We start from the raw sequence: 24,303 nt of genomic DNA, 5'->3' as shown, positions 1-24,303 counted from the left end.
ACACTAACCAAAAGAAAACAGGAGTAACTATATTAATTTCAGACAAAGCAGACTTCAGAACAAGGAAAACTATCAGGGATAAAGAGGGGTATTACATAACCATAAAGGGTCCATGCTCCAACAAGACACACAGTCCTCAACATGTATACATCGAACAACATAGTCTCAAAATATGAGGCAAAAACTGGTAGAACTGCAAAGAGAAATAGTTGAATCCATTGTTATGTTTGGAGATTTCACCCTCTCTCTCAGAAATGGACAGATTCAACAGGCAGAAAATCAGTATAGATGCAGTTGACCTGAACAGCACCATCAGTCAACGTGATCTAATTGACATTTTGTAGAGTACTTCATCCGATAATACACATTCTTCTCAAACTCTCATGGAACATTCACCAAGATAGACCACGTTCTTGGCCACAAAACACACTTTAACAAAAATAAATAGAGATTGTACAAAGTATGTTTTCAGACCATAATGGAATTAAACTAGGAATCAATTACAGAAGGATAGCTGGAAATCCTAAAATGTTTGGAGATTAAACAACACGCTACTAAACACATTGGTCAAGGGAGAAGTCTCAAAGTATTTTAAACTAAATGAAAATTAAAATAGAACTTATTAAAATTTATAAGGTATAGCAAAAGCAGTACTTAGGGGGAAATTGATAGCATTGAATGCATCTATTTGAAAAGAAAGATTTGATATTTCTGAGGGACCTGATTTACTTACCTGATTGATGTCTCTCTCTTTCCGAAATATTGGGAAACATGGACTCCTCTTTAGGTAGCAGAGTGACAGAAGAAGGAGCCCCACCCCACACAGGAAGGCAGGGATGGGAATACCTAGGAACTCACGCTGGAGCTCAGCCGTGGTGCATTAACATTCCTCAGACAAAGAGGGTGATCTGCATCACCAGAAGTGCACTGCCACCTCAGGCAGCTGGGCGTTAAGAGTGCACATTCTAGACTAGAGTTCCAGGCCCACGTCACAGAGCTTTAGCATAGACACCAAAGGTTCTTGATGGTCGGGGAGGGGAAAACACAGAAGTGATGAACCCACAACCCTTCCCCCACCATCCAGGCCAGCAAATCAGTCCACCCCTCTGAGGCCCTTTAGATCCTTCCAACTTACCTTCCAACTCCACATATTCACCATAGCGTATATTTCACCTTGGTGAAATTTTCTATTTATTCTGTTACCCAGCTATTACCTAAGAGCCTTTTATTGCTTGGTGATCTCCTTTTGGACCCCCACGTCATCTTTGAAAGTCGGTCCTGTGCCCAGGGATCTACATCCCCAAGATCTACTCGGCCTTCAACTAAAACTTCCCCTCATACATAATGTGTTTTTACCTGTATGAAACCAGAAATACACTCAGCAGCAGCCCCACCTCCCGTTATCTCCTCAAAAGAATCCCCTATCACCAAAAAGCATGAGAGAACAGAGTAGCCTGTATCAACCAACAGAAAGCATGAGAAAGAGGGCCACAAGGGCGTGGCGCATCCGTGGACCCAGGGCAAACAACTTGAAAATGTTTGGTAGTTCTTCTTTTCCCCGAATCCCTCTTAGGCTAGTCAGCCTCTAAAGGTTCTCAAATCTGGCCCCCTCCACCCATACGGTGTCTCACCCTGCTGCTCCCTCTTTTTCTCTGCCAAATCCCCTCCTCCCAGCAAAATTTTAAACTTTTCCATTATTTTACAGAGCAATTGTGCTGGACCATGACCTGCAGGGTCAAACTCATCTTGATTTAGGGACTAGGCTTCTCTTTAGCATAACTTCTAGTGAGCACAGTTGTAATCATATTTGACAGTACCTTTAGATTTTTTTTGAATCACACCTATGGTTACTTCTTCCATGAAAGGTTTTATGATTTTTTTCCCCATCTACTTTCTATCTTTTCCCCAAAATTCCCATTGACGTCTCTGTACCTTTTTAAACAATAATGTCATTTTTGTTGATGGTGTATATATGATTATTTCATCTCCCCCCACGCTAGCTAGTCATTTAATAGTTATAACTTTTACAGCTTCATTGTTCAGTGCTAAACTGCTGGAATGAAGCCCTGTGTCATGTCCTCCCTTTGCGTGCCCGCATTCCCTCGCTGAGTCTGATGAATCTATCTTGGCCGCAGACACCCAATCCTTTCCCTCCCATGTGAGAGGGTTTACCAGTAATGACAGCTCCTTTCTTTCCCTGTCTTCTCCCTCATCCACAGCTTCACCATCGTCTCTACCCAAAAGGAAGGTACACTTCAAGCCCACCCCTCTCATGTACCCTCCCTCGACTGCAGGAGGTCTCTGTTCAGACAAATCCCTCTATGTATCTTTGCTTCTCTGGCATTGTTTTTTTAATAGTAAGTCTGGTCCTGACTGCCCCTAAGGTCCCCAGGACTCATGATTGTCAAATCATCCTTTAAAGTCTGAGCAAGATAAGCTCCACCAACAATAGTTTCAGGTGGGGCCGGCCCCATGGTCGAGTGGTTAAGTTTGCACACTCCGCTTTGGTGGCCCAGCATTTCGCCGGTTTGGATCCCGGGCGCGGACATGGCACATTCATGGACATCCATGTGTGTGTGTGTGTGTGTGTGTGCTGATATAGAGAGAAAGGGGAGGGAGGGAGCGGAGACAGAGACAAAGTGGAGAGATATCGAAAATGGGTCAAAATACTAATGGGTACACCTGGATAAAGGGTATATGGTTGTTTACCATCCATGCAACTTTTCCACAAGTTTATCTTTAAATAAATACATTTTAAAAATGGACCGTTGGCTGTTGTCCCAAATTTTGCCTAACCTTTGAAATTTCTGGCTTTGATTCCCGTACCTGCCAGCGCTAGCCTACCCAGACCCCAGAAGTGTGCAATGGTGACTTTAAAACAGTTGTCGCAGGTTCTGTCCCAGGCAAGAAACCCTGGATCCTCTTTGCACATTTAAAGTGTGCTAACATTTCAACAGGGTTTCACAAAATACTGGAAAAGAGCATCCCCCCCAAAATTTTTTTTTAAAAAATTACACATAATATAAAACAAGGACCAAAGGAAAGAACAAAATATTCAACATGTGTACAGCATGAACCCCTTAATTTCTTCCTTATCTGGTGCCACTGGGTCGTCCGTCTTCTGGGGTTTTGTGGTGTGAGTTGGTTTGCCGGCACTTCCTCTGCTCTGCTACTCAGTTACCACTCCTGCACCGGATTTCCGTCTTCAAAAATTGTGTTGACATCTTTTGTCATATCTTCTCCCCTTCTTGTCATCCTCAAGGGCCTTATTCTTTTTAAATCCTTTACTTGTTTTGGCAGCTTTATTGAAATATAGTTCACATACTATACAACTTACCCATTTAAAGTGTATAATTCCATGATTTTTAGTATATTCACAGATGGGTAACCATCACCACAGTCAATTTTAAAGCATTTTCATGACTTCAAAAAGAAACTTCATAACCTTTAGCTGTCATGCCCCTGTCCTCTCATCCTCCCAGCCCTAAGCGACCACTAGTCTACTTCCTCTCTCTCTAGATTTCTCTGCTCTGGACATTTCGTATGAATGGAATCATATGAGGTTATTTGTGACTGGCCTCTTTCACTTCTGCATAATGTTGTCAGGGTTTGTGCATATTGTAGCATGTATCAGTACTTTTTATTGCCAAAAAATATTACATTGTGTGGATATACCGTAATTTATTTACCCATTCGTCAGTTGATGGACGTTTAGGTTGTTTCCGTCTTTTGACTGTTATGAATAATACTGCTGTGGACATTTGTGTACAAGTTCTTGTGAGGACATATGTTTTCATTTCTCTTGAGTGTATAGCTAGAAGTGGAGTTTCTAGGTAATATGGTAATTCTGTGTTTAACTTTTGAGGAACTGCCAGACGGTTTTCCAAAACAGCTGCCCCATTTTTCATACCCACCAGCAGCATAGAAGGGTTTCAGTTTCTCGGCCTTCTAACACTTGCTATTATCTAACTTTTTGATTCTAGCCATCCTGTGTGTGAAGTGCTATCTCACAGTGGTTTTGATTTGCATTTCCCTGGTGACTAATGATGTGGAGCATCTTTTCATGTAATATTTTACTTTTGGGGAAGGAGAGGAGATAAAAAAGTGTTTGATCTCCTGTGTTTAACTCATCATACAGTAGCTCGTTTTAAATGTATTACAGGAAAGAAACTTTCTTCTAAATCTTTGAAAACACTTGCATGGTGATGTGAAGTCCTTATCACATGTACAGTTTTCTCCTTCTGTGCTCTCTACGTGCTGCAGTCACTGTGTGACTGAGGGACTGCAACACCGTGCACTGCATTTGCTTAGGAAGATTCCTTTCTGCGTGGGGTGGAGGGAGGAGTTAACTCAGTGACTTCTCAGGCTTGACTACAGGGCTGAGCAGAACTGATGGCCAGAGCATCTGAAGCTCAGTGCATTTCCTCCCCATGGCTCTGTCCATCTGTTTTGGGTCAGTGAGCTCCACAGGTAGTAAATGTCAAAGAAACGTGAGAGCTGTGACATGGGCACAAAGCATACACCTGAGAGACGGATGGCAGGATGTTCCCATGGGCTTTTGCCCCTTAACCGTAGTGTAGGAGACGGGCCGTATCACACGTGCCAGATGATAACTGTGAAAGTGGGGTAAGGGCTACATGGGAAGTTCCACTGCTCTTGTGCATGTTCAAACATTTCTGTAATAGAAAGCTTAAAATAATGAAAGAAGCTGGGTGCCTCCTAAAGAGAGGGAGGGGACGAGAGGAGACCTGGCAAGGGGGCTCAGTCCATCAAGACAAGGGTTTAGCTCTCTCAATAAGGACATTTCAGGAAGTGTAATCATTGAGGTTAGGAAGGAAACCTCTTTTCATATAACAGGAAAGAAGGAAAGGAGAAACGGGAAAAGGTTTTTGTGAAGGTTTATTGACGGAAAGTTCCTGTCTCCTGACTTCTAGTTCCTCTGTGATCAGTGGTCCAGCACATCTACTGAGCAAATGGAGACAGCCTAAATTTGAGGAAAGTGGAGGAGATTTGAAATACATTTGAGTGTCCCTGGAGAGAGAATGGAATAAGGAAACAGAGACCTAAGCTCCATTTGTCTTGTTCTCATGTTAGTAAGCATGGGATAATTCTTTGTGGAATGAGTGAGTGATTTCCAGCTAGTGCTGGGGCTGAATTTACTGTGGCATCTGTAGACTCCATTGTGAGATTTAATCCAATAGTGCTCAATTAGTTATAGGAAGGCATTTCTGGGAAAGGCAGAGAGATGGGATTTTGCCAGACAGGAAGGATTAAAGGGGATTGGATGGGGCCCATTAGTAGCGGAGCTTTTTAAATGTTGGTTAGCTGACAGACCATCGAGTCTACCCCGGAGAGGGAGGAAATGTAAACAAGAGCTTGACCGACAGACAAGGAGTAAGTGGAAAAATGAAGGGCCTGGAGTTGAAAAGTTAACAAGGGGCATATGAATCAGAAGAATGAGAGACGAGGCCAAGGGGTGGAATGTCCGACTGTAATAATCTGGATGGCTGAAGTGTTCCTGGTGATAAGCTCTGGACTGTGGCAGTAACTACACTGGAATGGAAGGAAAGGACCCTAAGATGAGATGATGTAGAAACTGAGAGGCTGGTCTTTGGCTGGTCTATCCACATCGATGGTAGAGCCCTCCATGGCCTCCTCACCTCTTCAAGTCTCCTGCCCTGGGCCCCATCCCCCTCCCAGGACCTCCACAGAATCTGCATTCTTTCTTTGACCTCAAGTTTCAGACATTGTGGGTTCAATGGCATAACTCTGGACAAGAAGATACAAGTGTGGAGTGAGAGAGGCTGTAGTGGACACCGGTTTTGTTTTTGGTTTTCGTTTTAACACCTAGCATTCACAAGCCTTTCTGGGAAAACTACCTCCAGTGCCCTCTGGGATACTCACCCCATTTGTGTAGTGTGTGTGTGTGCGCGCGCGTGTGCGTGTTCGGTTTTGTTACAATAGTTACCATTATACTTGTATCTTTTCTAATGTCCTCAGATTCCTTTCCCTTACTCGGAGTCTTATTTCGTTTGTCACCTATATCTTGACCCCCTCTTATTACTTATAGAACAATCATTTTATTCTATTTTTCCCTTTTTCTCCTCCCTTCCATTTTTAAAATCATGTTGTTTTTAGAAAACAAAATTGGTATTTTATTTTTCCACCCTTGTAGCCCTCTTTATTTTAGATGTCTACAACTTAATGTATTTAACGCTCACCATCATAATGCTTTTTGAATTTTGCCCCAGTTGACACTCAGCCAATTTTTGAGTCCCAGTCTGTCTAAGTGCAGTTGCCTTTCCTCCAAACCCCTATTGTAAGGTGGGGTATGTGTGCAGTCCATGGTGAGACCCCCATATATCTGTAACCTGGTGCATAGTCTGGGACTCACCTCTGGTTCATGAGCTGCAGGTGTTCTGGGGGAGACCAGCCATGGCTCCACCAAGGCCGTGAATATCAGAGGCGGCACTTCCATCCCGATAGGTGAACTGTACACACTAAGGGCAAGATCTTGTATATTCCTATTAAGCATAGATGGAAGGAAGGCAGCAAGATCACCTTCCCCAAAGAGGGGGATGCCATGCCTGATGACCTCCCTGCAGATGTTGTTTAGTATTCAAAGAACAGCCCAGTGCCTTTTTGGAATAAGGCATCAGTGTGCTGTGCAGTGCCTGGATCAGCCTCAAGGTGGTGATGCCTGGATCAGATTGAGGAGGGGGCGGGGGGAACAGGACAGGGTCACCATATGGATGATGAGGCATAAAGCTTTGTTCTACCAGCAAGGTCCTTCTTTCCCCTCTTCATTTTTTCTTCCCTCCTCGCTTACTCCAAGTCATCTTTTCCTTACTCTCAGCTTTATTTTATCCTGGGAGGTAGGTGGCTACCTGGTCAACATTGTTACTACTGGCAGCTGAGTGATGCTTTTGCTCTGCAACAAAATATCATTTGGCAGTCTGAAGAAATACCTACGGAGGGGAACCACTTCCCCCAGGTGCCTTTCCAGTAGGGAAACCTGAATGTAAAGTTTAAAGTATTCTTCCCTAACACATTAATATGACTCGCATGACAGATTCTTAAGGCGCGTCTGTGCTGTTCCTAGCCCCTCCCCCACCAGCCCAGGATCCACTGCAGCAATACCCTCCCCCACCCCCCAAATCCCATTCAGGGTTCACCCCCTGTGGGGTCCTCTGGTCACTGACCTCTAAATCATGATGAAGCCACTGTTTTTTCTTCATTGTTGTTTTATGAATTGCATACCTATTCTTGACCCTCTTCGGATAGAGAACACCTGTCTTCCCTACTCTCTGAAGGATGTAAAACATTCAGTGAGCGGAAGGTGTGAGCTGCTCTACACTTTCGTTAAGGCTAAGCGAAGAGGCAGGAGGCAGAGCCCACCTCCTCAAACTTCATCAGGGAGGAAATGGGCTTTTGGGGGCACGTGATATCTCTTTGTCAACAAGAGCTCCAGAGCACTGGTGACCTTTTAGAAGCCAGAGGAAGCAATCAGTAAGAGCTGAACTCACTCCTCCTTTTCCCTAAGCACAAGCCCTGAGTTACCTGAAACCCATGCCCCCAACACAGGACACAGAAAAGACATCACTATTATTAGAGAATCATTTATTGGGGAGAATTAATATTCTCCACAAGAAGGAATTATTTTGCGGTGGGAAATTTTCCGCTCTCGAAACGCTGGAAAAGCGTTTTCTGTTGACATAGAGACGGATCCCTAAACATAGTGCCTTTAGCAGTGGTGAGAACAGCTGGAGGCCCCTGGGCCGGCTTGACGCCTGCAGGTGGAGCTTGGATGGGGCACATGCTCCCTGCGGGGCACAGATAAGGGACGCTTCTGATCCAATAGCTGATCTTTAAACGCCATGACTTTCTGAGGGTGTCTGTTCTGGTCTCTGATCCGTCTAGAACATGTAGGATAATTCTGGCCAGCAAAGACAACTTCTTGGTGGCAGGACTTGGTGCTTGGCACTTTACAGGAGGGAGCCCTGTAGTTGGAAGGATGCCCCTGGACGGGCTCTGCCTGGGCCTGCTCTTCTGCCTTCTGGTCAGTTTTCACAAACTTCCTCAGGGAAGGAAGGGGCTCTTGAGGGCGGGTGACCTCTGCTGCACACCGCTGCCCCAGTTTCTCCACTGGGAACTTCCCAGGGACCGTCCTGGTCTTCTGAGCCGTGGTGGTCCCAGTAACGGCAGCTCTCCCTTTAACCAGGCCTCTGCTCTGTGCAGATGATATGGGGCTGCCCTTTTCCTGGGGATGTTCTTGGTTTTTGCCTTTTGTCCCAGGACGAAGCCATTGAAAAATGTGGTTCATCTTTTTTCTGAACAGACTTTCAGGAGGAGGCTGTGCCTTCTGTGATGAGGTCTGGGAAGACTTGCTCCCAAGCGTCTCCTCTGATGCTGTGATCTGAGTAGGGAAACTCTTTCTTGTAGGTTGGGATGTCCCCAACCCTGCATCCCCTCCACCAAGCTCTTCTTTGTTGGTGCCCGGAGGGCTCACTCTCATTGTAGCTGGTGGGAATTTCTTATCCTCGTACCTCTTTCGATCTTTCTTAGGGACCCAAGGCTCCTGCCGCTGCTGCCTGCTGATCCCAGTGTCCTCCAGATGGACATGCAGCACCTGGGAAGCTCCCATGTCCCCACTGGAGACACCGTGGGCATGAGTCAGTGAGGCCTTGCAAGTCAAGCTCTCTGAGGCAGGGGACCTGTCAGTGTGTTGGCCTTGGACCTGGCTCTGATTCCTCTTCTCTAGTTTCGACTTTAATTCCCTAAACAGATGTTCCTTAAGATCCGATGACTTCGGGTCTTGGGGAACTTGTCTTTTTGGTGCAGGGCTTTCAATGGTCCCAGTAATTTCTATTTTACTGTGATTCTCACGTATCCTTTGGGAGCTTCCTGGCTTGCTGGTTGTCAACACATTAGCAGTTTTTGACTGCAGAGCGTTGAGCTCCTTGGCCCTGAATATGTCCCTGGCCGTGCTGTGCACGGAAAAGGGTTCCGACTTCATCTTTTTGTCCTGTCGCCCTTCTCTTCTATCACTGGGACTCACTCTCGCATCCTTTGTCTCATGTTTGGCACCAGCTTGCCTTGCAGGCAGCTCTGGGGGGCATCTGTTGCCTAGCTGAGTAAATTTCTGACTCGCTTTGCCTGTGATGCCACATGTGACAGGCAGATGAGTCTGCCTGGCACCCTTACTCCTCTGAACAACCTCTGCAATCTCTTGGTTGATACCAGAGGGTGATTGTCTCGGCACCCCTTGTCCTTGCCTGCCCATAGGTGAAGTAGCAGGGCAAAGACGATCCAGGACCAGGGCTGAATTTGTTGTTTCCGCTTTTTCTTGAAGAACAGATTTAGAGCTTCCTCTATGGGGCTCGAAGCCCTCGGATTTGGAGTCCACTTCCAAAGTTGGGTTATTTGAGGGGGGACAGTAGAAATAGGTCAAGGACTGGGATGCAGCATCTTCCAATTTAAATGCCTGTATGGATTCAAGGACCCTGCAGGGAAGGCCCCACTCCATTCTCATACGAAAGCTTTTAATATGGCTTTCCATCATCTGTTGTGCGCTGGAATCAATGAAGCAAAGCTCCTGGAAGGTATTCAGGGAGGAGTCCCCACCCACTGAAGGTGGCAAACTCCTCTGTGTTATTTGGGTGCGGGATTTGTCAGAAAGCAGCAATGTCTGCTTGCTGGCATGCCATGAACTGCGCACCATCCCAGGGAGCCGAGCCTCACTGATTTCCTCAAACTTCTTGCTCAAATGTGCTTTCAGGACATTTTCAAGTTGTTTCTGATCTAGACTTTCCTCCAAGGCCCTTGAATTTTTCCCTGACAGACTTGCCACGTGACTATTTAGGTCTTTCTCAGAGTCATATGCCGGATCCTTATCTGAAGAGCTCTCTGGGTCACTCAACAGATGAGCTTTTGGGCCATTCTCTGGGCTGTGCCCCCGATCCTTCCCCATCTCCTTCTCTACCTGAAGCAGTTCTGAACCCCTCTCATGGAAGCTTTTGGATTGGCTCAATCCAACATTTAGATCTTTGTTCACCGAGATCCGTGAGAGTCCACGATTGCTCTCTGACTTAGCTATCTCTGAGAAATCTCTTGGAGGCATCATCAGTGACAGACACTCACAGATCCTGCGGGGCAGGCCCCACCGGTGTTGGATGAGCCTCTTTCGAAGGTGATGTTCCAGTTTCTTCCTCAGCTCATCACTGAGAGGAAACTCTACGGGAAGGATGGAGATGGAGGCATGGGCCTGGGAGGCCTGATGGTAAGGAAAGTTGGGAGCTGAAGAACAAAATTCTTCCTGAGATCTTTGGACTACAGAGGGGGAACCCCACAAACTTTCCTGTTGCTTCTGCAACACTTTCCATTCCAGTTGTTGAATTTCAGATGAGGTGAGAGACTCTGATTCATCCTGGGGTCTATGGTGACACACTCCACAGATCCTTATCTGGGGTAGAGGACCAGATGGTAGGATTGGGAGTGGGGATTTAAGGTGGGCCTGGGACTTGACCTGAGTGAGAGGTAGGGGCTGGGATTGGGGCAGGGTTTGAGGCAAGGGTTGGGGCTGGATCTCAGGCAAGGATGGAGGTGGGCGATGGAGAGGTACTGGGGATTCTTGGCCCATGGAGGCATTTGAGATGGTATTGAAAAGGAAGATTGTGGTGCAGTCACTTGAGTCACAGATAGCAGAGGGCAAGGACTCGCTGTGCAGAGATGGGAGACCCCAGAAGAGCTGCATACATTTTTCCTGTAAATGGTCCCCCAAGATTTTAGGATATGGGGGCTGCTCATGCATGTGCAGCTCCTTTGGTTTGCCTGCACTGCTCCAAGAAGGAAGGGAGAATGCTGAGTCACACTCATCAGCATTTGACTCTAACGTTTTCCCCGAAGGATTTAGTTGGTGGCCTGGCCTAAGTTTTTTTGGAAAAGAACCCTTCTCCTTCTCCTTTTCCTTCCACATCAGGAAATCACTCCTCTTTCGGACTTGTCTCTCCAGGAGTGCCAGGACATGAGGGCTGAGAAATGAGAGGTTACCAGGCTCTATAATGTTAGCTGTAGGGTGTCTCTCCAGATAGGACTCTGAAGAATGGAGGGCAAGAAACTCTCGATTAAAATCACATGGTGCCAAGGTGGAAGGTGCTAAGAACAAGTCTTTGGCACAAGCTTGCCACCAGGATAATTCTGAAATTGACAGGCTTGAATGGTCAGTGCCTCTGACTGTTGGGACATAAGTGGACAACCCACCACGGCTATCTGGAGATGAGTTCTCTGGAACAGACTTCAGTAAGATGGAAACCAATTTAGACTGAGTCACAGTTAAAGGGTGGTCTGTCGGTGGTGAGACAGACAGGCTTGGTGGTGTGTGATGACAAGCCAGTGAATCAGTGGGATTGATTATCTGGGACAAATTTGGTAAGGGGTTAATATCTTGGGAAAGGGTGCGGTCAAGAGAGAAGATCGTATTCAGAGACAGAGTGGCCTCTGGTTGGAGAATAGGACCCGTTGCCTGGGTGTCATGTGGTGGCAGAGGGGGAAGGGCAAGGGGTTGGGGTGGGGAACGGTCTGCTGGGAATTTGGACTCCAAGGGAGGAAAAGGCTCTGGTGGCATAGAGTGACCCGGTGGTGAGGGTGAAAGAAAGTCAGCTAAGGGTGTCATTGGGTTAGGTGAGAGGACGGAGGGGGGCGGTGGGGAAGGGTCAGGTGGAGGGGATGGTGTTAGGTCTCCTGGAGGGACTTCTGAGAAGGCAGAGGACAGAGTGAATGATGACTCAGTCCCAGAAGCTGTGGAAGCCATAGAGGACACAGAGGCGGTATCATCTTCCAGGTCCTCCAGGAGCTGATTGATCTCAGCAGTTGTGCTATTACACACCTCACAGGAGGGGTCTGGGCATAATAGTTGACGAAAGCAGGTGGTATCGAGAGGCCGGCCTAGGGGCCTGCGGGAGACAGGAAGTAGAAAACTGTAGCCAGGACCAGAACAAGGAAAGGAGGACCTGCTGGCCTGTCAGGGGAGGGGCCACCTGAAGCCTGCTGCCCCTTCACAATGCCCCACGTCTATGACTTCACCATACACTCAGCAGCCCTCACCCCAAGGCCTTCATTCACATACCCGTTCCTATGGCAAACCCCTCCCATGACTACTGCAGGCTGTACTGAATCCCTGGAATTGCAGAGAACATGTTAAAGAGGGATCAGGAAAGAAAAGACTAGTCACCTTTTCAGAATAGAAATTAGCCTCCTTTTCTCCTCTGTTTCCCTCTGGTAATTTCTCCAACCTGGGAAACCAGAAGAGTGAATTACATGTAATAAAGGTAGAAGCATAGGTGTTACACAGGAGTCCCTTTATGGGAGACCCTTGGGATATTAACTCTGAAAGCCCCAAGAATCAGTAGATGTGGTCAAACGGTCAATGATAATATTAATAAGGTTCACATGTGTTTGTTGCTTCATTTATAAAGTACTGTCACATACGTTATCCCATGGGATTTTCAAAACCCCCATGTGAGGAACATAGGTCAATGGTTACCTCGAGGAGTCTGATCATCCAGGAAGTCAACGTAGTTTCTACAAGGTCAGGAGACAGAAGTTCTGACTCTTGACGTCTCCCACGGCCACCCACTGGGCAACACCCATTGTCCAGGCCCATCACTGCTTCATGCCCAGAGCTGGGCAGAGCAGGAATCTGAGAAATGTCTCGGGTTCTGACTACCTTCCCATGAGCCTTTCCTCTGAGGCCTCTATCTTCTGAGAGGGACTCTATCTAGCGACTGACATCCTCAGAGACCATGGACCTGGGACCTCATGGAGAGGACAGGAAGGGTCACCCTTGGAGAGCTCAGGTGGGATAGGTGGAACCTTACCACTTGATGTTCCACCTCTTCTTCTCCTCTTGGCTCTGCCCTGATGCTGAGAACAAAAAGAAAAGAATGAGGAGCGAGGACTTAGTTGGCTTGCTCCTCTCTCTAGGAAACTCAGATATTCATCCAAGATTAACGTCACTCTCCATTTTTACTACTAGCACTTTGTGTTCTTTCCCTTTCTGAATTTCTAAAGGTGATAAGATACTTTCAATTTTTCCTTCTTTGAAAAACTCGAAGGAGGATTTTTGGCTAGAGTCCACACTTGATGTTCTCAGTCAGAAGTCCTCTGCTCAAGGAGGGCATAGACTCTGAGGCCCACAGTCACATCTGTGCTTCCTCAGATAGGCCCCTGTATCCTGGGACAGAGCTCACACTCCAGTGTCTGCTCAGAGGCTCAGCCCTGCTCTCCTGATCTGCCCAATACAAAGGACGGTTTGGTCGAATGACGCCCGACATGGGAATGTGACTCATGATCCAGTGTTGGGAACAGTGTTCTCCTACACAGATCCCAAACTCTCTAAATAACCTAATGCAGGGCCGTGAAATCAGTGATGGGATTTTATCCAGGAATCCTCCACCACACCCAGATGGTCTGTGAGTTTTAAATGGGAAACAGTCCCAGCTGAACCCCTAGTCCTGCCTCTCCTATTCCCCTAGAAGGATGATGTTCTATCCTCTATTCAGACTTGCCATCTTAGGAGTCTCTCTGGACCAACTCATTTAAAAATGTGGGACTAGAAATGGAAACAACAATAAAAAATCCCTGTTGGTGGCTTGCCCAGGGATCCTTACCTTTTGGTAGATTTTGGTTTTCCAGAAGGTTGGTAAAGATGGAATCCCCACCAGGAAGCACAGGAACAGAAGAAGCAACCACAACCCACACGCGATGGTGAGGTTGTGGTCACTATCTAAGAATGTTGAGCAGATGCTCAAAAACAACTCAATATGGCTATTCAGAAATGAGAGAACATTCCATTGACTGAACTCCATTTTCTGAATCGCAAGGCTGCCTGAGGCAACTGAGCTCTGAGAGTGTCCACACTTGCCTATAATCCCAGGCCTGCATCACAGAGCACTGAAGAGTCACAAAGGGTTTCAGAGGGTGGGGGAGGGGACATGAAGAGGGTGTGCCCATGGCCCCTTCCCCCCACCAGCCCAGCTGATCTCTCCATCCATCCTGGGCCCTCCAGGTCCCTCTGCCCTACCCTGCCATCCTATTTTCCAACTCTGTCCGTTCATCATATCATACAATTACATTAATGGAATTTTCTGCCTGTTCCACCTGTACTCCAGATATTACCTGGGCCCCCTTTACTGTTTGGAGAGCTTGACTTTGGTTTCACCACTTCCACTGCCTCGAAAGTCTGAAATGCTCCCTGGAATTTTTGCTAGTACCCAGACATTTACACTCAGAATCATATATGTCCTCAAATCCATCTTTCCTTTAGAATGTTTTTGCCTTACATGAACCCTGATATAGAACTTAAAGTTCTTTACTCATTTGGTTTTGTGAATGTTGAGTAACAAATTTTAGTTTTTTGCTTCAGTCAGCCTTTACCGTCTTCAGCCAGTGGGGCTGACTCAAATAATTGAAATGAATAATTCATTATTCAACATTCACAAGACTAAAATCAGTACGGGCATACCTCACTTAATGAAAGGGACATGTTTTGAGAAATGCATCATTAGGCACTTTCACTGTTGTGTGAACATCACACAGTGTACTTACACAAACCTAAGTGGTAGAGCCTACTACACACCCAGGCTATGTGGTGCTACCCGTATGGGACCACTGTCATATATGTGGTCCATTAGTGACCGAAACATCGTTAATATTGTTACATGGTGCGTGACTGTGGTGGATGACAATGTCAAAATGGAGTACCATTTTCAAGGCTTCTAAAATGGAGCTGGGAGGCCATTAAGGAAGTGGGGCTTATGCTTGTACACCACATCCACCACCAGATGTTAACTGAACTTTTGAGCTTTACCTGACAGCAGAGGTCACATCTTGAAGTGTTTCCTCATTCCAAGAAGGGGCAGTCTGCCTAGGACCAACTATGTTCTGGCAAGTCAGCTCACCCCATGCCAGAACCAGTCATTAACTGTTCACTGTAGACCTTTGTAAGCCTGTGTCCTTTCCTTTTATCTACCCCTGCCTCCTTTGTCTTCCTAGGAGCACACTTGAGCTTCTACTCGAATCTACATCTCCTGAATTGCAATTCTTGAGACCCCAAATAAACTTTTTGGTTCTTTTGCAGTTTATGCCTCTTATTTGCTGACTTTACATGGTGACAGAAGTGGGATCCCTAGCTACTGACCTTCAATTCTGGTGCCACTTCACAGACACAAGCAAGGTGCCTGCAAAGAATCTTTTGTGCTCTGTCGTCTCCTCCTGGTGGCTCTGGTTCCTGGTGGTAAGTCCTCCTGGGCCTGGACCTCCCATTTTTGGTAGAGGTCCAGACTCTTTATGTAGGCGTCCTTTGATACTGGTTCTGGCCATCCTTCCATTGTCAGCTTTGTTAGAAGCTTCTGTTTCTTTCACTCCTTTTTTGGGCCTTTGATCCTTGGGTAAGTTCATACAAATGAGAAATCCATTTTCTAAGAGGACCACCAAAGAACAGCCCCACTCTGGGACTCCTGCTGGTTTTGTCTTTAAAAAATCCAGACCTTCTACATGTAGATTTTTGTCCCACTGGGCTCAGATTACTCAGGGTGATTTAAAGCTTCACTGGCCTAAATGGGGCTCCTTTGAAATTCCTAAATTGGTTTATCTGTGCACTCAATTGGAAAAAGCCTATCAAACCAAACAAATAAAATGGGAAACTTTTTAAAATTGGTATCTTGAGGCCTCTAAATGAAACACTGAAAAGGACACTTCCTTGCAAGCCATAACAATGTCATAACTAAGAATTTCAAATGATTAAATGTAAATGCCATCGATAAAAGAATATTAACTCCTCCTGTATTTGTCAGGGTTCTCTGGAGAACCAAGGAGATTATCTATATATATATAATATATATTAATATTGATATATAATAGAATATGTAATCCATTGTATCTATATTTAAATTCATTTATTTAGTTCTATAAATTACATATATACACATAAAATTTATATATAAAAGAAACTTTGGCCTCGCCCCTAACTGCCTAAAAGAATTTAAGACAGAAGGCCTGTTCCAGGAGGGAGCTGTCAACGTAGGGAACTCTAGATGTGGTAGAGAAGAAGGTACCTAGCCGGGCCCATTTTACACAAGTTCTCTCTCATTTGTTTAGAGATGGCCCAGCAAACATTTGGTTTTCTGTCTCCTTGTGAATTGGCTTCCTCCTCTTTGAAGTCCCAAACCATGACCCCCAACCCCGCGCCTTTGTAAAATATCTAAACCCTAACCATAGACCTGGCAGACACGCTGTAGACTGAGCAGCAGCATGAAGACCAGGGTCAACCTGATGACATTGTGGGTGGGACTACTGGCTGTTTGTCCACATCCTTGTCCTGGGTGCCCAGGCAGGCAGTCACCCAGCAACTTGCAGTGAGGTGTGGCGTGTGACTATGTTTCAGCCAATGCAATGGGAGTGGAAGTGGTGTGTGCCATTTCCAGGTTGGAACTTTTGAAAGCAGGTATGTCTTCTCCGTGTTCCTTCTTTCTCCTTGTGCAGATTGGTTGCAGACGATGATACAGGCGTCAGGAATGGCAGAGCCAAGAGACGGGAATTCATGGGTGACTGACACACCCTGTGGAAGAGAACCACCTGCCCAACACGAAACCCACCTTGGCCTGTAAGGTAATCACACATAAATTTCTACTCTCTGGTTATTCTTTTTCGGGATCTGCTTGTTATTTTCTTAACTATTATGGAAATATTTCAACTATGCAGAAGAGTACATAGTATGACCTCTATCTCCGGCCCTAATACCCAGAAAGAAGAGACGTTCAATTCTGCCCTATTTGCTTCCGATGTTGCATTCATTTGCTGGGGCTGCCATAACAAAATACCACACGTAGGGTGGCTTAAACAATAGAAATTTATTTTCTCACGGCTCTGGAGGCTGAAGTTCAAGATCAAGGCATTGGCCGGTATAGTCTCTTCTGAGGCCTCTCTCCCCGGCCGCTTCTCCCTGTGTCCTCACACGGTCTTCCCTCTGTGTGTGTCTGAGTTCTAATCTTCTCTTCTTATGTGAGTATCAGTCACATTGGATTGGAGCCTACCCATGTGACCTCACTTTACCTTAATTACCTCTTTAGAGGCCCTCTCTCCAAATACAGCCCTATTATGAGGTCCTGGAGTTAGGACTTCAACATATGAATTTTCAGGGACATGATTCAGCCCACAACGATATCTCTGTTTTTAAGAAGCAAAATGTTGCTGTCACACCTAAAATTCACATTTCCATCCCGTTCTCCTCCCTCCCTCATCATAGGTATCAATATCCTAAAATTAATTACATTCTTTATGATTCCAAGAATATCCATGTGCATGGCTCCATTAACAAAAGATTACATTTTTACGCATAGTCAAGACATACATGTGTATGTCTCCGTTAACAAATTCTTACATTGTTATGCACTTAAAAAATGTACAGGAACAGCATCACACTGCACATGTCCTTCTTTGATTGGCTTTGGGCTATAAATGGGGAAGGAAAAACAGCAGCCGAGGGTAAGAGAATAAATAAACGGCTTATGCATAAAAACCCAAAAGGACAGATTTCCAAGAGCATCCAGGTTGGTGACCATGTGCAGGTTCTGGGAGAGTGGTTACCTGGAGAGGGCGTGGAAGCTCAGTGCCCTTTCCCCGTGCCTTGCCCTGTGCGTCTGTTCCATCGAGCTATTCCCAAGTCATATCCTTTTCTAATAAACAGGTAATCTAGTAAGTAAGAGGTTTCTCTGAGTTCTGTGAGCCGCCCTAGCAAATTCGTCGAACCGGAGTAGAGAGTCTTGAGAACCTCCTACTGACAGCCAGTTGCTCAGAAGCATAGGTGACAGCCTAGACTTGCTGTTGGCACCTGCAGTGGGGGCAGTCTTGTGGGGCTGAACCCTTAACCTGTGGGATGTGATGCTGTCTCTGGGTACATAGTGTCAGAATCGAGTTGAATTGTAGGACACCCAGCTGGTGTCCCAAGAATTGCTTGTTGCTGTGGGGGACTCCCCTGACCCCCAACCCCACACACATTGGAATTGGTACCAGAACCTAGGAACAAACTGTGAAAGATAAGCGTCTTAGCTTGGGTTCCCATAACAAAATGCCATAGCGTGGGTGACTTAAACAACAGAAATTTATTTTCTCACCATTCTGGGGGCTGGAAGCCTGAGAGCAGGATGCCAGCATGGTCAGGTTCTGGCGAGGGCTCTCTCCTCAGCTTGCATAAGGTCCCCTTCTCACTGAGTCCTCAGATGGCGGGGTGTGTGTATGCGTGTGAAGAAACAGAAAGAGAGATCTCTTCCACTTCTGATGAGGCCACAGTCCTATCTGATTTAGGTTCCACCATTATGACTTCATTTTCACCATAATTACTTCCTAAAGACCTTGTGTCTGGACATGGTCACAAGGGGGGTCAGGGCTTCCATATATGAATGGTGGGGAGAGAGAATTCAGTCCATAGCAATAAATAAAGAGCAAATAAATAGAAACAAAGGTTTGGCATTTCTCTTTCTCATTTCCTTTCTTCCTGACTTTACTTTCTTGCTCTTTGTCTAGCTTCTTGAACAAGCAGCTCATTGGTTTCTAATTTTTCTTTTTAGATACGTATGTTGAAGGTATCTTTCTTCTAAGTATTGTTTAATTCCATCCACCAGATTTTGTCATGTAGTGCTTTCAGCTATAAATATTTCCTGAGTTCCATATGAGATCCCTTTCAATGCAAGGTTCTATAAGTTCCCAGCCATTATTATTATTTTCTCATCTGTCGCTCCTTTCACAAGTATGTAATGTTCCTCCTTGTCACCATGTTGGTTTTGTCTGGAGCTTTACCTCCAGATTTCTATAGATATACTTTTTTATTGACAGGTAAAGGACAAAATGAGGAAATATTTTTGCTATATATAAGCATGGTATCTGTCTACACTCCTGGGACTGTAGACTTCTAATCTGTCACTTATCCACCTTTGTGAAAAGGAATTCTAATATTGGCTCACTGAAGTCATTTTGGTCAACAGCACAGGAAATTGGTAATATGTATGTGTGGGGACCTGGAAATGGCCACCCCAAGATATGTCTCTTTGGCATCAGGATTATTTGAGGCTGATTGCTTTTGATAAACTGGGACAGGGAAGGAGGAATGGAACTTGCCCTTTGTTAGGGCACATTTACATTTGTAAGGTAAATCTCTATCTGTAAAAGTTGCCTCCCTCTCTGTACCAGGAAGAAGAAAGGAGATGACCTTCTCTCTAAAAACTCTTAATCAATACCAAAGGCAAGGACTTAAATCTGCATTTTATTGTGCTAGTCTGGTAACCTCCTGTAACTGACTTTCCTCCCCCTCCCAACGTTGGCATTTCTTAAGGATTAAGCATCTTTCCTTAGGCTAGGAACTGATTGCTGAGCTCACCTGTGACCGCCCAGCTCCAGACAATCGACTTGAGTCCTGCCATGCCCACTGAGATAGCAGACCCACTACCTGCTGTGTCCATCAAGTGCCGACAGGGCAATCTTGTGACTATTGTGGGAGGGACATTTCAATCACATGTGAAACACCCCATTTGGCGGTATATAACCACTATGTGCACCCCACTTCTTTGGTGCCCTTTCTTCCTTCGGGAAGAAAGGCACCGGGCCACGGTTCCTCATAAAGCTTTGTTTAATTTTCTCTTGCTTTTCTGTCTCATGTGAATTTAATTCGTTCTCCAGCCAGATGAACCCACACTTGGGAAGAGGAAATGTCTTCCTCCCCTACATATGTTTTCATCAGTCAGATAGTCCATGTTGTGCTGTATTCACAACAAACTCCTAAGTCTCAGCTAAAAATGACCAAGGTTTATTTCTCGAACATGCTCCATGTCATCAGGGGCTGGCTCTGTATTATCCTTGCTCAGTCTGGAGGATTGAGTAGATGGCAGCTAAAAGATGCTCGATCCAACTTCTTGCACAACTGCCAGGCAGGAAAAACACACTCCTACTGTTTGCCAAAGGTTTGTCTGGAAGAGACAGCCTCATTTTTGCTCAAGTTTCATTTGCCAAAGGCTCACAAAGTCACATTTGACTTTAAGGGGCCAAGAAGATACATCCCTTCTGTGTGCCAGAGAAGAGCCGACAATATTTGGTGAACGGCAGTAATAATAACTATACGCTGTGCTCTATTGTGTCTTCCAAAGCTTATTTTTGCTTTCTGTTTGTTGATTTTTTCAAAAATTCCCTTCAGTTATGTGAGTCACCGTAAGTCCTTCTAGTCAATTTCTTTAATAAGAAAACTGAAGTTAGCCAGAGTTAGCTTCTTTTGCTTAAACAAAAAAGCCGATCTAATGCATTAGACTTTGCGTTATAAATGTTACTGAGCAGCTTAGGAAAATGAACTTCAGTTTACACCTTGGGCTGGTTTTCAAGAAAGGGTACACACCGATTTTTGAAGGATAAGGTTTTAATAGGAAAAGAAGCAGGGCATGGCATGAGCCAATATTTAGATCCGAATAATTATTGGTGACTGCAGCATGTCAGGCAGGGAGCCAGCTGTTTTTGCATATGCTCTCTAAGTCAATTTTAATTCTTTATAAGAGCAATATGAGGTGAATCTTACTATTCATCACTTATATATGCAGAAACTGAGGGTCAGGGAGGTGAAATGACCTGTGCAAAAGTCACTTAACTAGCAAATGATGGCTTTGTTTCAAGTCCATCATCTGATCAGGCAGAGGTGAAAGAGAAGAATGCAATGTGTGTTTTTGGGTAGTGGGTACTGTTCGGTTTGGCAGGACTGTGGGATACATGAAAGGCGGAGGGGCCCTTGAGTGCTAAGGCAGAGAGTTGGAGTCTATCAGGTAGGCAGTGAGAGGAAGGTTTCCGCATCAGAGAGGGCACTGGTGGAGCCATGCCTCAGAAACATTGATCTGCTATTGTCCTCTACGATGAAGAGAAATGAGGCACGCTGGAGGCTTGGAGACCAGTTGGAGGAGCATTGTAAAAACTCACATAGGCCTGAATGGGCATGGGTGTTGGCAATGGAAAAAGAAAAAGTATTCTATCGAGTCTCCACACGCCCAGGGAATTGCTGAACGAAGTCTGAGTTCTCCCTATGTAGATAGCTCATACTTTTCGTTATAGGTTTCTCAAGAACTTGCTCCCAGAAAAACCTGGATGGAGAACAAAACAGGTAAGTGCCCAAGTGAGAAATCTACAAAGCTCCTCTCCCCCAAAATCACCTCTTCCCCATCTGGCATGTCTGGTTCTGGCATGTCTTGCAGGTGGTCAGTCATGTCCATCACCTGGTTTCGGTGTGTGCGACACCTGTATCTGGTGTATCCGGCAGGTGGTTCTCACAAGACTTGTAGGTGGTTCAGACGTATCCAGAAGGTGGTTCAGGCGGGTCGGGCACCTGGTTACAGTGTGCCTGGCATGTGGTTCAGGATTCTGCATCTAGTGGTTCAGGCTGGTCTAACAGGTGGTTCAGGTGTATCCAGCCGCTGTTTCAGCTGTTTCTGGAACCTGGTTCTGGCCTGTGCTGGACCTGTTTCTGGTGTATCCATCATATGGATCTGGCATGTCCAGCACAGTGTTTGGGCGTGTTCAGCAGGTGGCTTCAGCGTACTGGGCGCCAGGTTCCATCGTATCTGACCATTGGTTCTGTGGTGTCTGGCAGGTAGTTCCTGTGTGTCTGGCATATGGTTCCAGTATGTTCTGAAGGTGGTTCCGGCGTGTCCGACTGGTGGCTACCATGTGTCCGGAACCTGATTCCTTCGTGTGTGGTTGGTGCATTCAGTGTGTCCAGGTGTTGGTTCTGGCGTGTTTGACAGTTGGTTCCCGCATGCCTGGCGGGGGATTCCAGGCTGTCTGGCAGGTTGCTCTGGCCGTTTCTGGAAATTGGTTCTGGCGTATCCAGGACCTGGTTCCGGTTTATCCAGCAGGTGATTTTGGCATGTCCGGCAGGTTGTGCTGGCGTGTTAGGCTGGTGGTTCCGGCTTGTCTGGCAGGTGTTTGTGGCATGGCCAGCACCTGGTTCTGCCGTATTCGGGAGGTGGTTTCAGTGTATCTGGCACATGGTCTCGGCATATCCAACAGGTGGTTGCGAAGTGTGTGACAGGTGGTTCCTGTGTGTCTGGCATGTGGTTCTGGTACGTTCGGAAGATGGTTCCAGCATGTCCTTTGGGTGCTTCTGGCATGTCTGCAAGGTGGTTCTGGCGTGTCAGTGTCATGGTTCCAGTGTGTCCGGCGGGTGGTTCCAGGTGGTTCTGGCGTGTCTGGTGGGTGCTTCTGGTGTGTATGGCGGGTCATTCAGGCATGTCTGTATGGTGGTTCCAGGTGTTCGGCAGGTGCTTCTGGCATGTCTGTTGGCTTTTTCCGGTTTCTAAGGGGCCTGGTTCCAGGTTATCCGGCAGGTGATTTTGGCTTGTCCAGAAGGTGGTTCCGGCGAGTGAAGCAGGTGGTTCAGGCGTGTCCAGCAGGTGGTTCATGTCTGTCAGTGATGTGGTTCCGGCGTTTCCAGCACATGGTTCTGGCACTCTGAGAGATGGTTCTTTCATGCCCGTCATGTGATTCTGGAGCGTCCATCAAGTGGTTCTTGTGTATCCGGCAGGTGATTTTGGCGTTAGAGTCAGATGGTTCTGGTGTGTCCTGCAGGTGCTTCTGGCACGTTTTGGACCTGATTCTCACATCTGCGGTGGGTGGTTCCACCGTTTCCAGATGATGCTTCTGAAGTGTCCAACAGTTGGTTCCAGCATTTAAGGCAGGTGGGTCACACAAGTCCCGCCCGAATCATTTGGCCGAGGCACGAAAGATTGTCCTTCCACATGCTTAGGAGGAGAGAGACAATAGGATTTTAACCAACCACTCTTTGGAAGTTAAGAAAAACTTGCTTCCCACAGTGCTCTTACAGCATACTGGCAACCTCTCATGCCGCCCTTGTGCATGGGTGGAGAGAGTGTTCACAAAGCAGCTATGGAAGAAAGGCCAAGTTTGCTCAGCAGAGTCCTACATTGCCCTAAAATTGCAAGGCACAAAACACTGCCTCCAACCCTCAAGGGGAGATGAGCAATAATCCATCTTGCTTCCAGCTCTTTGGGAAGCTGAGAAAGAACTCACTTGCCACACTGTTCTTATAGTGTACCTTGAACATCTCATACAAAGGCACCTGAAATGCTGTTTATTTGGAGCCCTTAACTCATTGCTTTAGAACTTCTGCTTTTGGGGCATTTCCATCTTGCCAGCCCGGCTCAGACAAAATGCCTACATCTTCTCCTTAAGCAAGGAGGCTGAGCCCCGAATGATTGTGCATCCACATGCTTAGGAGGAGAGAGACAATAGGCTTTTAACCACCGCTTTTGTGCACTGGAGGAGAGAGTGTCAGAAAGCACCTATGGAAGAAAGGCCCCTTTGCTCTCAGCCGTGCCCTACATTGCTCTAGAGGTGGAAGGCACAAAGCACTGCCTCCATCCCTCCAGGGGAGACAAGACACAAACCATCTTGCTTCCAGCTCTTTAGGAAGCTGAGAAAGAAGTCACTTTCCACAGTGCTCTTACAGCATATTGGGAACCTCTCATACACAGGCAGCTGAACGCCATTTCCTCCCAGCCCTTAACTCGCTGCTTTAGAACTTCTGCTTCTGCCACATTTCCCTCTTGCCAAGCCGGCTCAGGGGTAATGGCTACATCTTCCCCTTAAGCAATTGGGCCAAGGCCCAAATGATTGTGATTCCACAAGCTTAGGAGGATAGAGACAAGAGGCTTTTAACCAACTGTCCTTGTGCATTCGTGGAGAGAGTGTCAGAAAACCCCTATGTCAGAAAGGCCCATTTGCTCTCAACCATGCCCTATATTGCTCGAGAGGTGGATGGCACAAAGCACTGCCTCCGTCCCTCAAGCGGAGACAAGCCACAAACTGTCTTGCTTCCAGCTCTTTAGGAAGCTGAGAAAGAACTCACCTGCTGGATATGCTTGAACCAGGCACCTTAGAGGCTGGAAAAACCCGACAGGCATGCCGAAAGCACCCACCGAACACTCTGGAACCACCACACAGACATCCCATAACGACCCAGCAGACTCACCGGAAGCACCCACCGGACACACCAGATCCACCTGGAACCACCCACTGGACACACTGGAAACATGAGTCTGACACACCAGAACCAACTTCCAGACATGCTGGAAGCACCTAACGGACAGGCTGGAACCGTCTTCTGAACCTACCAGAACCACATGCCACATACTTCGGAACCACCTGTTGGATATCCCAGAACCAAGTACCAGATACACTGAAACCACCTCCCAAATATGCCAG

The 24,303-nt window shown here is 46.4% G+C and overlaps 1 protein-coding gene and 1 long non-coding RNA gene across 51 annotated transcripts in view; one reads left to right on the top strand and one right to left on the bottom strand.

The window, feature by feature from the left end:
- The window catches only part of LOC102149416 (ral guanine nucleotide dissociation stimulator), a 93,078-nt gene that overhangs the window by 43,089 nt on the left and 25,686 nt on the right, over window positions 1–24,303 (top strand). For 28 of the 50 annotated variants that reach the window (XR_011426743.1, XR_011426738.1, XR_011426736.1 and 25 more), the window contains 3 exons: window positions 15,137–15,292; window positions 16,540–16,665; window positions 21,136–21,184. The gene's annotated coding sequence lies outside the window, so the exon portion shown is untranslated. The remainder of the gene's footprint in view (window positions 1–15,136; window positions 15,293–16,539; window positions 16,666–21,135; window positions 21,185–24,303) is intronic. The other 22 variants (XM_070237106.1, XM_070237107.1, XM_070237125.1 and 19 more) reach the window with 1 other exon arrangement.
- LOC138917996 (uncharacterized) lies at window positions 12,155–13,896 on the bottom strand. The gene is made up of 3 exons (XR_011426745.1): window positions 13,668–13,896; window positions 12,876–12,921; window positions 12,155–12,290 (listed from the first exon to the last, which is right to left on the bottom strand). It is a non-coding gene; the product is annotated as an uncharacterized lncRNA (long non-coding RNA).

Source organism: Equus caballus, chromosome 16, assembly GCF_041296265.1.
Source record: "Equus caballus isolate H_3958 breed thoroughbred chromosome 16, TB-T2T, whole genome shotgun sequence".
NCBI classification, from domain to species: Eukaryota; Metazoa; Chordata; class Mammalia; order Perissodactyla; family Equidae; genus Equus; species Equus caballus.
Note: the sequence above shows the minus strand (reverse complement) of the source record. Positions and strands in the feature narration are given on the sequence as shown.